This window comes from Neoarius graeffei, chromosome 22, assembly GCF_027579695.1.
Source record: "Neoarius graeffei isolate fNeoGra1 chromosome 22, fNeoGra1.pri, whole genome shotgun sequence".
Taxonomy (NCBI): Eukaryota; Metazoa; Chordata; class Actinopteri; order Siluriformes; family Ariidae; genus Neoarius; species Neoarius graeffei.
Window position 1 is genome coordinate 3,797,864 of NC_083590.1, and position 15,802 is coordinate 3,813,665.

Here is a 15,802-nt window from a genome sequence, read left to right on the forward strand (position 1 = left end):
TATCTGCAAGTATCAGTCATGATACAGGCTAGTCTTCATGATCGTATTGCTAGTGTTTCTCTCTTTCTCTTGGTCAGCTCTTCTTTCTCTCGATTTAAATGCCAAGGTCTAGACGCCAAGCCTTCCTTGTAGCAAAGTCATGAATCAAATCTTTGAAGCTCAGAGAGAGGGCCAATTCACTTTCAGTTGAGAGGATTGCCTGATTGTTCAACCTCTCCTGTGCCATTGTTGACCTGAGGTAGCTCTTGAGAAGTTTCAGTTTACTAAATGCCCTTTCTCCACCAGCAACAGTAACTGGGAGAGTGCAAAAAATCCTAATGGCAATACAAACTTCTCCACAAATGCTCTGGAGTTGCATTCTGTAAATTGAATTGAGGAGATCAAGGCTGGTGCAATCAGAGGGGAAAGTGGCAGAAAATACTGTATTGAGATGCCTGATTTCACTCTCAAACTGAGGTGTGAGGTCCTTTGTGTACTTGCTTATGAGTAGCTGACACACAGCAGCAATATCTTAATAATGGCTGCAAATTCCTCAACAATGTTTGCTATGGTTTGGAACCTAGTGTCCAAGTCACTAATGATATGGTCCATGGCAGTGAAAAACACTGTTTCGAAATGTCTCTGCACAGTCTCCCTGAACTGTTTCTTCTGGGGTCTCATCATAGAACCTCTTTTTCTTTTTCTCACGGCTGAGTTCTTTTTTGAAGTGAGGTGGAACCCCATTTCATTAGCAATCAATGTTGCCTCAGAGAGGAGGGAATCCCATTCATTTCTAAGAGCCTGCATCTCATCTTTGAGTGCATTTACATTGGCTGCCTCCACCTCAAGAGAAATTTTCCCTGACTGGAGTATCACATTCCTGCAATCAATACACTGCAATACATTCAACCAAATAGTGAGAACAATGGCATCAAATGACAAAGTGCTTCCTCAGACCAACAGCTTCAGCTCTAGCATCATTTGAAAGACTGCATGTGCTGAGTATGGAACTAAGGGCCTCAATGACACTAGGTAAGTGTTTTGTTACCGGTTTAACAGCATCAATTCTTGCACTCCAGCGAGTGTCAGACAAGCTGTGGAGAGAGCAGCCGGTAGTTTCTTTGTATATGGCCCATCGTTCTGGACTGGCACTTACAGATTTGTAAAGACAATTGATGAAGCCAAAAAAAGCTGACACTTCCTCACTTGATCCTGCAGCGTGTATCCCAGCGAGATTTAACGTGTGGGAAGCACAAGGTGAAAATGTGGCCAGACTGTTCTTTAGTATTTGGGCTTGTACTCCCTTAACTTTCCCAGACATGTTTGCACCGTTGTCATAGCCTTGTCCCCTGCAATCACCAATATCTATCCCTAGTTTCTTCAGCACATCTATCATCCCTGCTATTTCACTCCCTGTTTTTTTTGTGAAATTGTCTGAATTCAATAAATTCACTGAGATACTACTGAGACAGTAATGCATGCAAGTTCTCTCAACACATGAACATTTTGATTGAATGAACTCCATACAAAGTTACCGAAGAATAGTTGCTCATAAAAGAAATGTCTTTTCATTTTAATGTAAGTCTTAATAGTCTAATGCTGCTTACTGTAGCCTAGCAATTAAAATAGTTTTTAACCCTAAATCCTTTATTCATGGATTGTATTGCTCACCTCCTTCTCCTTCAACTGGGATTTGGGTTGAGGGCTGGGGTCCTATTCCTGAGGCTGAATGGGCACCTCATTAGTTTTGAAACCAGTTATTAGCACCAGTATCATGTAGGCTAGCCTAATATTTTACCTCACGTATTAGCCCAGTAGGCTAGTTTATTGCACAAGTTTAGCTAGTTCTGTGCAGACCTTCTACATTACATTCATCTGATCTTCCATCTTCAACCCTTTTTCTCCCTTTCAGCTTTCTGCTGCTTCTCCTTCCGTTTTTGATATCCGGACTCCATAATTTATCTCACCACCATCACACCTGCTCCTGCTTAGCAACGGAATGTCCAGCTGTGCTGCGCGCGGAGCGAAACTGCCAGCTGCTGTGAGCTGCGCTAATAGCGGCGCTGTGCACACACGGAGCTACACATTTCACTGTCCCTGCCCACAATCAGACTGTACCATTACTAAAAAGGGTGGAGGGGTGAAATGACTATCATAAATAATTCAAGGGAAATGTTATCGCAAATCATAACCATGTATAATTTGCATATTTTAACAGATGAACTATTTTATTTCAAAAACTTACACAAGGCAATACTATTAAAATAATATTAATATCCCTCACAGGCCCCCGTCATTGCCAGGCCCTTAGAATCGTCCTAACTTCCCCCCCCCCCCCAGCGGCGCCCCTGAGATCACGGTCTAGAGAATTTGGGAAATTAATGAAAGATACTCATCAGAGCATAATAATAAAGCCCAAAGTTTGTAGGGGTTCAGGGCATGGACGTCGTTAGGTCCATTTTAGGGGGGCTTAAGCCCCCCCAAAATGTTCCCAAGCCTCCCTATAATTTTCAGTGTTTTATATAAACATAAAAATAGTGCAGACTTGCACATTACACAAACCAGCAAGAAAACGAGTCAAACAATTATATGTTTACAAGTTCTAGCTATGACACGAATAAAATTATCGTTATGTTTCCCAACATAGCCAGGTAGGCGCGCATGCGCAGTTCAGGTGGGAGCTGTATGTTATTAGGCCGACTTGCTGTAACGTTCCGTTCCTGAGGCCGGCAGAGCTGTTAAGAGAAGAAGAGGACTTAATTCGCAGTGAATGATACAGTGAACAAGAGATTGTAAGTTGATGTCAGTCACTGTTAATTGCTTAACGTTACCTACGTTTATCTAAGGGGAAGAAAATGTGATGCTGTAGGCTACTTGTCCCTTTTAACATTATGGCAGCTAAATTTAACTTTATGGAAAATGTTAGCCAATATTAGTGTGAACAGTTCAACTTGACAGCTTTCTATATTTTGTCCCATTTGTGTATTGGTATGTTCTTCAACTATTGCGAGTGAAAACTAAATGCCATTAGTAGCAATTGTTGTGGCGAGAGAAGATTTAATGTGTCCTTTCATTTCATTGGCTAGATGGATATATGACGATTTTTTAAGAGAGTGAGTGAGGAACAGGAGAGTGATAAGGGAGCTGATGCTGAAGAGGTCTGCGTGATCGAGGTCAGTAAATGTCAACAGAGAAAACAGGGCCGAGTTCAACCAATGCACCGTTTTGTGATGGTTTAGCTCCGGTTTGATCTAGGCCACTAATTGAATGAGGTAGCCTATTTGGCCGCAACGTAGTAGCCCACAACACTTTCCTGGAGTTAAAGATGACAACACGTTACATAAGAATGGAAACTGTAGGAAAACATTTCAAAACATTGTGACCGCATTGGCCTTTGCAATAGGCTTCTGAGTTTGTTTTCTTTCGTTTGGTGGGTGTGTCAGAAGTCACCATATCAGCACTGATGTGCAGGCTATCAAAAACCTACTGAATTAAAAAGAAAAAAAAGACAGCATGCACAGTAGGCTATCCACCTCCAGTTGAATGATATGAGTGAAAATAAAGTAATCCCCATATTTATATGCCTTAATCAAGCTTGGATAAAAGCAAATGGCAAGCAATGGCCCACTCAGCCGCTCCTGTCTGATCAACGCCTTTAGTGCACCTCTGTTTCTGTTGAATTAACCGTCTTGCACAAGGCCGGATTAACTATATGGGCCTGCGGCACAGTGCCCAGGGACACTAACCACTCACAGCCAGTGGGGGGGCACCACATGACAGAAACTTTAAAAATATTTTTCGTGAATGTTTGTACACTTAAAATGGTTATACACTTGACATTGTTAAATAGTCATATATAATTCACTATGAACACTAATTTCATAAGAACAACAACAATAATCATAATTCTGAGCAAGAGTGGCCAATGCGACCATTAACCCCCCTTTCCTCAACCTGTCAGTTGAGCCAGTCCACCTACGGTGAAATGTATCAGTTTTTTAAAAACCGCGGTAGAAATGAAAAATGGACAGATATCAATTGAGTGGTTGTGTGAAGAGAAAATTAAAAAAAAGAGAAAGACTCCAGGCGTGTAGCTGCAATTAAAAATGTTCCAGTGTTAGATCGTTTTTTTTTTTTATAAAAACATCGACAACTGCTGTCACTACCAGCGCTGAAGCCGAAGCTAATGAAATCAGCGATGCTAGTGAGGGAGATGGCCCTGCTAGCACTAGCCGGGGAGATGCTACAACCACAGCCAGTGTTAGCCGAGGGGTCAGCAACGACGAGAATCCCCTTGAGGAAGATGGGAGCGAGGGAGACCCCGGGGAAGAGGATATGTGCAAAGCCACTTTAAGCCAGGTAGAGATCAGTTCACACCATGGTGACGAGAAGGAAGACGAGGGTGTTATGGATGTCAACCCAGTGCATCCAACGCCAGTAGAACACTTCTCTATTTCAACTGATCCTGCGCTATGGGGAGAACATGTCTAGGTTCATACAGAACAGATACGCTTTGAATTGATACACATATGTACATTGTACAACTGAATATGCCGTACTGGATGTTATTTGAATTTATATTTCGAATTGAGACATTTGAATATGTTGCCTAGATCGATGCTATTTTAATTGATACACATTGTGAATTGACACATTTGAATATGCTGTATTGTATATAGATGGATGCTGTTTAAATTGCTGATGCTGTTTTAATTGATACACATTTTGAATTGAGACATTTTAATATGGATAGAATAGAGTATGGATGCTTTGAAGGTTTTTATTGAGACATACAAATATATGCTGCTCATTTTTGAATAAGACATTTCAATATGCCTACATGCATATCGTTGGTTGTTTTCAGTGAATTTGATGGGCTGATGTAGCCTACTTAATACATTTTCAATGAGGAAGAATGACCTTGTTTATGTGTACTATTGTTTATGTATATGCTACTATTTTTGACAGCAAAGGGCAAGGTTTGTGAGTGTGTGCAGGAGGTTACTGAATGCGTGTGCGCAGGGTGGTGGTGGTGGGGGGCACTTGAGGTATAGTGCCCAGGGGCACCGCATTGGCTTAATACGGCACTGGTCTTGCATGGCATAAACTAGCCCCTTATTTCATATTCAGTTCTGGCCAACTTGACTTGTATTCCCTGTCTAGGCTTAGCCTATAGTCTAAACTAGTCTCATTGGATGTTAAAGATAGGCCAGCTTACATACAGTAGGCCTACACAACAAAATATTTTATGAATTAATGATTATTTTATAATAATTTAATGAGAACAGTCATAGGCTACTGTAGGCCTCCTGTACATTGCCATGTCAGATAATCAGCCAAATGCATTTATTTTGGTGGTAGGCTAACCCCATTCCCAACGTCATCTAGCAATCTTGGAGGATATGATATTAATTTAACTTCAGGGTTTCATCATGTTAATTTTGTTTTTGAACTCCTTGAAGGGTGAGGCAGGAGAGGCTGAGGAGGAAAATGAGCATCAGGCAAGTTCAAGTCAGAGAGAGGAAGTGAATCCAGATTCAGAGGAGGTCAAGCAAATAGATCTAGAGAGAGAAGAAACTGAAACAGAGACAGAAGGTGAGCAAGGAGGCCAAGAGGAAGAAAAGGATCAAGAAGCTGCAGCATCTTCTCTTAGTGATTTAGGTGATAAAGACACAGGGCCTAGACAGGTAAAACTGAATAGCTATCCACAAGACATCTTTGGTACACAGAAGAGGGCATTTCACCACAGCTGGTTTGCTAAGTACACATGGTTAGAGTATTCAGTCAACCTGAATGCTGCTTTCTGCTTCCCATGCAGAGTGTTTGGCAGAAACATCAAGCATGATGCTTTGGTCAGTTGTGGTTGCAGAAATTGGAAAAAAGCTTTGTCTGTCTTTAATAAGCATGACATGACACAGTCCCATAAGGACAGTGTTGTTGCATGGAAAGGATATCAGGCAACTAGCCAACAGGGAGATGTTGTACAGATGATGGTGTCTGCAAATACATGAGATAGCAGAGAGAAGGGACTATCTGAAGCGAATTGTTGCAGTTAGCTCAATGTTAGGTGCTCAGGGACTACCCTTCCGTGGCAATGATGAAAGTGAAGTGAGTACAAACAGAGGCAACTTTCTTGCTTGCATGGGGCTTTTGATGAAGTTTGATCCATTCCTGCAAAATTACAATCCTCCATCAAACGCCACGTACATCTCACCAGCATCTCAGAATGAGATGATTGAGTGTTGTGCTCAGGAAGTGACCAGCATCATAGTGTCTGAGATTAAACATTCCAAACATTATTCCATTATGGTAGATGAAACAAGAGATAGGCGATCAGAGCAGCTGGCTGTTTGTGTTAGATACGTGTCAGAGGGGGAAGTAAAGGAATGTTTCCTAGCACTTTCAGAATTAATGACATTTGATGCCCAATCCATTGCAGACAAGCTGCAGCAGCAGCTCCAGGTCAATGGCCTTGCTAATGTCAAGTGTGTGGCACAGACTTATGGCAATGCAGCGGTCATGAGTGGACCCACAGGAGGTGTGCAGGCACGTTTTAGAAGGCTCCATCATGATGCTATCTATGTACATCGTTATGCACACGAGCTTAACCTAGTGTTGTGCCACACTTGCAGGGCTGTTTCAGAGGCTGTGGAGCTATTTGATTTGTTGGAATGTGTATATTCTTTTTTTACCACTTCCCTGGTGAATCACCATAAGTTCAAAGATGCTCAGTCCAAGCTTGGGTTGGCAGCAATTGAGCTTGTACAACTTTCAAACACTCGTTGGGCATGCCGGCTGCAGTCAATCAATGCAGTTCTTCAGACCTTACCAGCCATTTTTGAATGTCTCTCTGTCACTGGGTCTCCCATGGCTGTTGGTATCAAAGCAAAGCTATCACTCTTCTCAACCATCTATGCTATCCTGATGTTTCAGACACTTCTGTCCATAACTGAAGGACTCCACAAACTCCTTCAGAAGGAGACTTTAGACCTGGCAGAAGCTCTGATTGGAAAGGATGCTGTGTGAGACACACTCAAGGGTAAGCGCACAGATTCCTTTGCCACAGAACTGTATGAGAGAACCAAGGCTCTGTGCCACACGCACAGTATTCCTGAACCACATGCCAAGAAAAGGCAGAAACAGTAAAAGATGGATGATTTTGTGTTGGAGACAACCGTAGGTTCTCGCACTGAGTTAGTCAGTTCAGAGGTCTTTAAAACGGAGTTGCTTTTCCCCTGTGTGGACAGGGTGGTTGGTGAGCTTGAACTAAGATTTTCCAGTGTAGATGCAGGGCTCCTAAAAGGCATCCAGACCTGCAGCCCTAAGTCTGAGAACTTCTTGAATGAATCCAGCTTGGAAGAACTTGCCAGGCACTATGGCATAGACCTGAAAACGGAGGAGGTCCTTGTTGCCAGAAGCTTTCTTGTTCACAAAGCAGATTCTGGATATCCACCCCAAGACATGTTAGCTGTGCACAACCTCCTAAACTCAGACATGTTTCCCTCTCTGAAGGAAGTCCTCCAAGTTGCCCTGACAGTGCCTGTAAGCAGTTGCTCTTGTGAAAGGCCCTTCAGTGCATTGCGTCAGCTGCACTCCTGGCTGCATCAAACAATGGGGCAGCAAAGACTACATAACCTTGCAGTCATGTCAATTGAAAATGGCATAGTAAGTCAGCTGAATGACAAAGTGTTAGACCGTTTTGCCACTCTGAAAAACAGAAGGCATTCTTTGATGCTTCCACCCACAAAGTAGAGCAAAGTGGGCACAGAGCTCACAACAGTGTCACAACAGTGATAAGAATGGATAGTTGACTTTCTGTATTATAAGTTTGTAGCAAGAGTCCTAGGTGGGTGGAGCACAGAAGCACGGCAGGCCAGAACTGAGTTCTCAAAAACTCTTATTTAGCTTTTCAGCTTTTATATTCACTCTCACACACACGCACACACAAGCGTCCAGGTTGGGGGAGAGCTCCCTTCCTCTGCTCTCCCTCTCCTTTATAGGGCACGGTCACTAGGGAAGACACACAAACACAGGTTAATTCCCATCAGGTATAGTGATTCTGCCACTTACCTTCCCTAACTCCACCCTCCATTCACAGACTGATGCTTGACCACACCCCTGCTGCCACAAAGTTCTTCTACTTAGTTATATACTGTAATTTTGCCTTTAATTGTTGATTTAAAGACATTTCCTCCCCTGTTCTCTAACATATCACTGTTACTTACATTAAAACTCTTATGTAAGACTCAGTCAGACATACACATTGAGTTTATAAGAATGTAGCTATGTATTATTTGTATTGGCTTTAGTTTTTATTCTTTATCCCTTTTAATTATTATTAAAGACTATTTCTCTTTTCGGGGGCGGCACGGTGGTGTAGTGGTTAGTGCTGTCACCTCACAGCAAGAAGGTCCTGGGTTCGACCCCCGGGGCCGGCGAGGGCCTTTCTGTGTGGAGTTTGCATGTTCTCCCCGTGTCCGCGTGGGTTTCCTCCGGGTGCTCCGGTTTCCCCCACAGTCCAAAGACATGCAGGTTAGGTTAACTGGCGACTCTAAATTAACCATAGGTGTGAATGGTTGTCTGTGTCTATGTGTCAGCCCTGTGATGACCTGGCGACTTGTCCAGGGTGTACCCTGCCTTTCGCCCGTAGTCAGCTGGGATAGGCTCCAGCTTGCCTGCGACCCTATAGAAGGATAAAGCGGCATGAGATGAGATTTCTCTTTTCTTTTTTAATCCAATCACCTTTTAGCACCTTAGCAAAGGTAAAAACTTGTAGATAGTGTAAATTTTAGTGTCATACGGTTTTGTAATTTTCCTTTTCACTGAGTGTTGCCTCTTCAAGGACTAACGACTTAGAACATTCTGCACTGAAACATGTTCATCTTATCATGTTCATTACGTGCATAGCAGACGTGTGTGCAAGCCAGCGATTAGACAAGATCCAATCAGCTTTCAGGGCATGTAATACAATAGATTTAATGCAATGGATGTCTCCTTTTTATCTAGTAAAGAGTTGCAGTATCTGAACAGGTGGGTGGAGCACAGAAGCACGGCAGGCCAGAACTGAGTTCTCAAAAACTCTTATTTAGCTTTTCAGCTTGTCTTTCTCACTCTCCCAGCCATACGTGCACACACACACACACACACAAAGCGTTCTGGTTGGGGAGAGCTCCCTTTCTCTGCTCTCTCTCTCCTTTTAAAGGGCACAGTCACTGGGGAAGACACACAAACACAGGTTAATTCCCATCAGGTGCAATGATTCCACCACTTACCTTCCCTGACTCTGCCCTCCATTCACAGACCGACACTTGGCCATGCCCCTGCTGCCACATACCCCTACTGCCCGACTCCGGCCGGGGAGCTGTCCGGCCTGTAGCCAACTCCCCCCCTCCCTTGACGGGAGAGGAAATCCTCCACGAACATCTGCGCCCCTGGCCTGTGGACCACCTCGAACTTAAACGGCTGGAGTGCCAGATACCAACGGGTGATCTGCGTGTTGGCATCCTTTATGCGGTGGAGCCACTGCAGGGGTGCGTGGTCCGAACAGAGGGTGAAAGGGCATCCCAGCAGGTAGTAGCGGAGGGCAAGGACTGCCCACTTGATGGCAAGGTACTTTTCGATTGTGCTGTACCTGCCCTCACGCACCGACAGCATCCGGCTGATGTACAGCACTGGACGTTTCTCTCCCCCTCCACCTCCAGGGACAGAACAGCCCCCAGCTCTCTGTCCGACATGTCCATCTGCAAAATAAAGGGGAGAGAAAAGTCAGGGGAGTGTAACAGTGGCCCCCCACACAGTGCAGCCTTCATCTCTGAGAAAGTCCACTGGCATTGCTCCGTCCACTGGACCGGACCTGGTGCTCCCTTTTTAATGAGATCAGTCAGTGGGCTGGTGACGTCCGAATAATTAGGTATAAACCTACAATAGTAGCCAGCCAGCCCCAGGAACCGTCTCACCCCCTTTTTGGTCTTGGGCAGGCCGCAATCGCTGCTGTCTTATTAATTCGAGGATGCACCTGCCCATTGCCCAAGTGGAAAACCAGATACCGTACTTCCACCCGCCCAATCACACACTTCTTCAGGTTGGCTGTGAGACCCGCTCACCTCAGTGACCTAAGGACGGCCCTTAGGTGGTCTAAGTGCCGCAGCCAGTCATTACTGTAAATAATAATGTCGTCTAAGTAGGTGGCTGCGTAGGTGGTGTGGGGGCGGAGGACCCTATCCATAAGCCACGGGAACATAGCGGGTGCCTCAAACAGCCCAAAAGGAAGTGTGACAAACTGGTGTCAGCCAAACGGTGTGGAAAAGGCCGTTTTTTCTTGGGATAGTGGCGTCAAGGGGATCTGCCAATATCCCTTTGTCAAATTCAGTGTCAAATAAAAAAAACGAGCCATGCCTAGTCGATCGAGCAACTCGTTAATATGAGGCATTGGGTATGCGTCAAATTTAGACACCGTGTTGACTTTTCTATAGTCCACACAGAACCGGACCGACCTGTGGGCCTTGGGAACCAAGACCACCGGGCTGCTCCAGTCACTGTGGGACTCCTTGATGATGCCCATTTCAAGCATGGCCCTGAGTTCTCCCCGAACCACCTTTTTTTGTGTTCGGGCAGTCTGTAAGGGTGGCAGCGCACTACTACCCCCGGGGGCGTCTCATTGTGGTGATCTATGAGGTGGGTGTGATTAAACTGTTCGACTAAGCCATCTGTTTGTGGGTGATAAATGCTGGTGCGGATAGGCTTAATTCCCAGTAACCCATACAGTTCGCACAGTGTGCGTAACATAAATGTAGTGCCTTGATCAGTCAGAATCTCTTTGGGGATTCCGACTCGGGAGATGACACAGAAGAGTGCTTCTGCAATACTACGTGCTGAGATATTGCGAAGAGGCACTGCTTCCGGATATCGCGTTGCATAGTCCACCAGAACTAAAATAAAGCGATATCCTCGTGTTGACCGATCTAATGGCCCGACGAGATCCATCCCAATTCTTTCGAATGGGGTCACAATTAATGGCAGTGGGCGCAAAGGCACTTTTGGAATGGCCATGGGATTTACTAACTGGCATTCGCGGCACGCCATACACCACCTACAGACATCGCCACGAATCCCTGGCCAATAGAACTGGGCCATTATTTGGGCTAGTGTCTTATCCTGCCCCAAGTGTCCGGCCATGGGATTAAAGTGAGCCACCTGGAATATAAATTCCCGGTGGCTCTTTGGGATTAAAAGCTGTGTTATTTGTTCCTTAGTCTGAGTGTCCTGTGTCACTCGGTATAATCTATCCTTAATAATGGAAAAATAGGGGAAGGACAGCGTGGCGTTTGGCTGGAGAGTTTGACCATTGATTACTCTCACTTGGTCAAACGCATGCTGCAGAGTCTTGTCTCATGACTGCTCTAACGGGAAATTTGCGAGGGAATCCCTGAGAGAGGGAGGAGGAGCATGCTGCTCCTCACTCTGACGCGGTGATGACAGACAGCTCTGTGACAGCTGCTCCCGCCAATGCCACTCCGGGACCTCGCCCCCGAACTATGGCAGGCCCCACTCTTCACTAAATGCGTCATTAATTCCAGAAATCCCAGCCAATCAGTCCCCAAAATTATCGAGTGGGTAAGGCGAGGATTAAATTTTTACCCTCAAAATAGAATGTGGACAGACACTAAAGGGTAGTTGTGAACATCTCCGTGCACACACAGCACCTTCACCAATTGTGCTCTTCCCAATGCCTCATCTTGCACCAGGCTTTGGTGGATTGAGGTCTGATTACAGCTGGAGTCCACCAAAGCCTGATACGTATCCCCTTGGATACTCACCAATATGCGATACGCTCCGGCCGGATCAAGGGCTGTCCCTGGTGCGTCGGGGATCTGGACCACTGTGCCCACCTCCATCGCCGAGCACTGATGCTGGATGTGCCCCGGTTTCCCGCAGTGCCAGCATACTGGCCAAGGCACCGGTGTTCCGGAGATCACTCACCTGGGGGGGGGGGGGGGGGGGAGGGAGACACAGACAAGGAAGTAGGAAACGGTAGAGCACCGTGGGTACGGTGGGCCAGCTGGGGTGGAGCCAGCCCCTGCCTCCACGGTGGGGGAATGGGGTGAGGACAAGGAACAGAGGGAGAGGGAGAAAAGAGGGGAATAGGGAAGACACACTTTCCTGCCATTGGAATGGTTGCCATATGGTCCTTCGCCAGCTCGATGGCCTGATCCAGCGACACCGGGCGATGGCACTGGACCCACTCCGCTGTTCCTTCCGGAAGCCGGGCGCTGAAATGTTCCAGCGCCACCAGATCTATGATTCCCTCAGTGTCGCGGTTGTCGGCCCTCAGCAACCGCCGGCAGGCGTCCCAGAGTTGCTGGCCAAACGCGAATGGCCAGCTGACCTCCTCCAGGCACGGCGCGCAGAAGCGCTGCCGCTGCTGTTCCAGGGTGTGACCCACGCGTTGGAGGATGGCCCTGCGGAGGTCTGCATAGACCAGCCGGCTGTCAGCATGGAGCTGTAGCACAGCCAGCTGCGCCTCGCCCTTTAGCAGGGGGAGGAGGCACGCCGCGCGCTGTTCCACCAGCCAACCACATGCCTCTGCTGCCTGCTCGAAAAGAGTGAGGAAGGCTTCAGGGTCATCATGAGGACCCATCTTCATTAGGGTGAGGTGGGGAGGGTCTGCAGCGCCGATGTGAGCAGGTGCTGGAACACCTGGCGATCTTCCTGTTGCGCCAGCACCAGGGCTTCAAACCGTTGTTCCTGCTCCTTCCGGAGGGCAATCAGCACCTGGTGCTGGCTCTGTTGGGCCATGACAAGGGCATGGACCAGGTCCTTGAAGGGGGAGGACTCCATGTGGCTGTTCCCTTCTGCACTCCGTCCCCGGTTTCGGCACCACTGTAGTATCTGACCAGGTGGGTGGAGCACAGAAGCACGGCAGACCAGAACTGAGTTCTCAAAAACTTTGATTATTTTAGCTTGTCTTTCTCACAGCCATATGCGTGCACACACACAAGCATTCTGGTTGGGGAGAGAGCTCCCTTTCCCTTCTCTCTCTCTCCTTTTAAAGGGTGCGGTCACTGGGGAAGACACAAACACAGGTTAATTCCCATCAGGTGCAGTGATTCCACCACTTACCTTCCCTGACTCCACCCTCCATTCACAGACCGATGCTTGGCCACACCCCCACTGCCACAAGAGTGTTAGGGTTTTGCTGGGAATCGAACCCAGGTCACTGGTGTAATGATTCAGCAAACCCCCACTAGGCCACCAAGGGAATGACTCAAGTGCAGAGGTGTGAGGTGAAAGTAGAAAGTAGCAAAAACAGTTTATTTATACTATATACAATCCAGGGCAAAAGAAACAAAAAGTATAATCCAAAGCTGAGAAGACAAAGGGAAAAATAAAATACCCCAAAGTACAAAACAAAAGCCAAAAAACCAGAAAAGAAAAGGCAAAAATACCAACGCTCAGAAGATCCAACAACACAGTAAATACTAGGTCCAAAAAGAAAAGCAAAGTGCAAAACCAAAAAGACAAGGAACACGGTACAGAGGAAACTGGAGCTAAACATAACAGCACAAAGACTCCATGACAAGAGGACTGAACTCAGGGGTATAAATACACAAACTAATTAAGGACAGGGCGGGGCAGGAAACAGGCAATAAGACAAAAACAAAACAGAACACAGTGGTGACCTCTAGAGGCCAAAACAAACATGACCAGAAAAGGAAAAAACAGTGGCCTCTAGAGGCCAAAACAGTTCCAGTCCTAACAAAGAGTATATATAAATTTGAGAACAAAGGGACAGTATGAGTGGTGTGCTGAACCCTCATCACTATGTGTCCGTTTCTGCAATAAACCTTCTTTCACTTGCAAAAGGACGAGACTGGTGTTGGTGTTTGTCATTTTTCCACAACAAATCTTGGTGTCCCTGGGTGGGCTGAATGACTTCTGTGGTCTTCTGGGTGGCAAGAGGACCAGAGGACACTCGTGGAGAAACAAACATCCATCCTTAACCTTGTATTCTTCAGAGAGGAGATGGTGCGCCTTTTGCCACCCAGAGGCGGGAAACACTGCAGTCCACCATTAAATAGATAAGAACCACGAATTCTGTTTGACCTTATTTAAAGTTTACAGAATTAAAGGAGAACTGAAATTACTGTTCAGTGAAGTTTAATGTTTGTGTCATGGCAAAGATGCATCAGTGAGGAGTCAATGATCTAGAAACTGGGTTCCTAAGATAGAAGTTCTGGGAAATTCGACCTCCATGAGAGCCAAGGATTAAAAGTTTTCCTTAGTTCTTCAGAAAAACTAAGGATTTATACCGACGGGTATATCTTATGGAACTACGGCAAGTTGGTTAAACTAATGAAAGAGATAGTTTGGCAAGTTGGTTAAGAGGTAGTTTGGCTGAATGGCATAACTTGTGATGGGTAGTTGCCAGCAAAAGATGGATCTGCCAATGACTCAGTCATTGAACATCGCTCATGACACGTTAAATTGCTCCTACACAGATAATAAGAATACCAGGCTTGTCCTATATACACCGGTGTGCTCTACTCTGATCTCTCTCTCTCTTTGCTTTCTTCTCACACACAGTTGCAAGGCACTGTGTGTGTGTGCACACGAGTTGCACCACAAGAGTGAGAGATCTCCAGTGTGTGTATTTCTATTTTTTCTCGCTAATGTAGCATGGGTGGTGCAAGTTTTATGTATGGTGAATACATGTTTTATTTCATTATTTTTTTAAGGTTTTTGGGGGGCTTTTTTCACCTTTTATTGGATAGGACAGTGTAGAGACAAGAAATGAGCGGAAGAGAGAGGGGGAGGGATTGGGAAATGATCTCAAGTCGGAATCGAACCCGGGTCCCCGGATTTATGGTATGGTGCCTTATCCACCTGAGCCATGACGCCCCTTATTTCATTAGTCTACGCATACAGTTGTAATAAGGGTTTCCCTCTGTAACAAGGAGTCAAGTAATTTGAAGTAAAATGAGTTCGTGCCATAACAAAGGCACCGAAGACACAACATGACACACGATAAGGTGCTCTGGTTGTTCATATGATAGTCCTAACATAACATTCATGAGAGTTAATTATGGGGAAGACTCTCTAGCACAGTTTGATATCTGGGTAAAAGAATGCAGGTTTCCCAAAAAGGGAAGTTTTAGTATGAGGCAGTTGGAAGGCTTAAAAAAGGCTTTAGATAAGAAAGAGAAGGATGAATTAGATTCATCCAAGGGTGTGATTGGGAGGAACGGCCTGCCCGATCTGAACCCGAATGGTGTTCAGTTATTGGACATCTGTGCCATGCACAGTTTGGCCATAACGAACACCATGTTCGAGCATAAGGGTGCCCATAACTGTACGTGGCACGAGGACACCCTAGGCCATAGATTGATTATTGACTTTGTCGTCGTTTCATCTGATCTACGACTGTATGTCTTGGACACTTGGGTGAAGAGGGGAGCAGAGCTGTCAACTGATCACTACCTGGTGGTGAGCTGGATCAGATGGTGGGGGAGGAGGCCAGACAGACCGGGCAGGCCCAAATGCGTAGTGAGGGTATGCTGGGAATGTCTGGCGGAGGCTCCCGTCCGTCGGATCTTCAACTGTCACATCCGGCAGAGCTTCAACTGCATACTGGGGGAGGATGGGGACAATGAGTCCAAGTGGACCATGTTCCGCACCTCCATTCCCGACGCGGCTGTGCAGAGCTGCGGCTCCAAGGTTGTTGGTGCCTGTCATGGCAGTAATCCCCAAACCCCAAAGGTGGTGGACACCTGTGGTGAGGGGAGCCATCAAGCTGAAGAAGGAGTCCTATCAGGCTTGGTTAGCC